The sequence below is a fragment of the Engraulis encrasicolus genome, chromosome 12 (assembly GCF_034702125.1).
Source record: "Engraulis encrasicolus isolate BLACKSEA-1 chromosome 12, IST_EnEncr_1.0, whole genome shotgun sequence".
Lineage (NCBI taxonomy): Eukaryota > Metazoa > Chordata > Actinopteri > Clupeiformes > Engraulidae > Engraulis > Engraulis encrasicolus.
Genome location: NC_085868.1, coordinates 37,743,775 through 37,746,274, shown reverse-complemented (window position 1 = coordinate 37,746,274; position 2,500 = coordinate 37,743,775). Strand labels below are relative to the sequence as shown.

Sequence of the window (2,500 nt, the reverse complement as noted above, 5' to 3'; positions counted from 1 at the left end):
TAAAATGGCCACAAAGTGGGTGAAGACTTTAATCCCCTAAACAAGATAAAGTGAAGCTGTTTATGCAAGGTTTAATTGTGCACAGTTCCATCTGCAGCATTTACTTCTGAGAGAATCTTTAGTGAAACAGTGATCAAGCTAACAACGCCATTTTTTGTTCGATGCCCCTTGGTGTGGCACTAAAAAGACCATAGCGTGGGTGGGAGACTACACTGCTACCACAACCGCACGCTGACATAAAAAAGTCTACCGATTATGCATGGTTCCATCGGCAACATTTGTTTCTGAGAAAATCTTAAAGTGATACTGTCCCATTTTTGGAAATAAGCTTATTTTACACCTCCCCTTGAGTTAAATAATAGGGTTTTACCGTTCTCCTGTACTTTCAACCGTTCCCGGGGTATGGCAGTGCAAATTTTACCTCCATGCCAGCAGTTAACATTGAGTCCTATGAGACAACATTTTTTTTTTGCTCAGGGCCCCTCGATGTGACACTAAAAAGGCCACAGAGTGGGTGGAAGACTTAACATGATTGGACGGTGCCTGATAAATTACACTACATTATCCATGGTTCCATTTGCAACATTTAGCTCAGAGTGAATCTTCAACATAACTGTTGTCGAGCAAAAAATAAAGGTAGACTGCCTGTCGAGATGACGGAAGATGACTTTTGTGCATGGGAGGGCCAGCGTCGACTGCCCTCACCCTCCTCTCAATTACTCATATGACCGACTAAAAGATCACCGTTAATAATTCCATCTTGCATGTCTTTCTATTCGTTGCACTCATGGTTGTAATGTTATCCTGTTGCATGTGGATTCAAAATGTTAAGTTTAATATAAATGTTTCACTTTGAAGTTGTCAAACCCCCTCTTATCTTGATGAAGCTTGGCTACAAAAAAAACGGTTCCATCTGCAACATTTATTTGAAGAGAATCTTTCCAAACGAAACAGTCATTGAACCAAAAAATGAAGACAGACCGAGTTGATGAGATGACACAAGGCGAGTTTACAGGAGGACCATGCCGTCCACTGCCATTCTCCTCCTCTCATCACACAAATCATCTATTGCTTCCTCTACTATGCTTGGCTACAATACCTAGTTCCATATACCACAATCATTTCGGAGAGAATCTTTAAAACAAAACACAGGACGACCGTCAACTGCCATTCTCCTCCAGTCATCTTACATGTCTTCCTATTCGTAGCATTTGTTGATTGTAATGTCATCAGGCTGCAAGTAGATTTGGAAGTTTCTAGAGAGCTACATCATATTGAGGTGGGTCTACTGCAGCCAGGCTACCATACCCGATTCCATCTGGAACCCTATTTTCAGAGAAAATCTTAAAGCGTTTTGCAATCTTTCAGCTGTCGTTGAGCCAGAAATGAAGACACACCAAGTTGATGAGATGACAGAAGGTGAGTTTCGCACACAGGAGGGGGGGAGGGGGGAGGGCTGGCGTCGACTACCATTCTCTTCCTCTCATCACTGACGAGACTCACTCTTCCGTGACGCACATACTGCACTCAATTAGTCGCGAGGAGCCGAGGAGGGAAATTGCCTTCATTTTCTCAAGGTAATTAATCCATCACTCAAATGCGTGGAGGTGAATTTTAAGAGGTGATGGATGATTTAAAAAAAAAAAACTTGGGGGATGTTTTAAAAAAGTGAGTAAGACTGGCCGTTGTGTTTTGATGAGCCGCCCAGGAGAGAGGGTACTTGGGGACTTCAGAGTGTCTGAAGAGCCTGATGTTTTAGAGCAGAGCTTTGCAAATGCTACAGCTAAAGCAGAGCCTCAGGCCGTCTGCTGACTCTAAGTGTATTTTTAATACATTTTTTTTCCAGAGCAAAAAGTGAGGGAATCCCATTCCTATTCATATTAATGAGCAATTCTAATATAGTAAATTCAACCACAAAAAATTCAAAAGTTTCAAACTGCAAAGGGTGTTTGAGTTTCAGAGGGTTAATTTCCATGCCCATTAAAACCCTTCACCAAAATTAGCTACTTATTGAAGTGAGGTAATAAAAAGGCAGTTAAAAGACTGAGAGACACCCTTGGATACTCAAAAATGAATGGAGATGTACCACACTTTCAACATGCCGTTGTATTGCTTGCACTACCCTTGACTTGTCAATAGCTGTGATGCTTCATTCCTTTCCAAGGTCCTGGCCATTCTAATGCAGGCATTAGACTGCGTCATTGGGTACTGACGTGAGCAATAGAACCATGGTGAAATTGGCAAAAATTCTCCTTAAAGAAAAAAAAGACCCAAGATGACAAAGACTGGTCCCCCTGTGTGCCTCCCACGAGAGGGTGTACTTAGGGACACGAGTCTCTGGAGTGGGAAAAGGGGCCTGGTGATATTATAGAGAAGCGCTTTGCAAATGCAACAAGATCAAGTACAGCCCAAGGCTGTCTGCAGGGTGGAAGAGGAGGACTAACGGAATGAAGATGTTATAACTGGGAGAGCGAGGAAATCCCATCCAAATATATTTCAA

General features: G+C 42.4%; 1 protein-coding gene across 2 annotated transcripts in view; it reads right to left on the bottom strand.

The window, feature by feature from the left end:
- ube2f (ubiquitin-conjugating enzyme E2F (putative)) overlaps positions 1-2,500 on the bottom strand; it is a 41,477-nt gene that overhangs the window by 19,344 nt on the left and 19,633 nt on the right. The gene's annotated exons all lie outside the window — the stretch shown is intronic.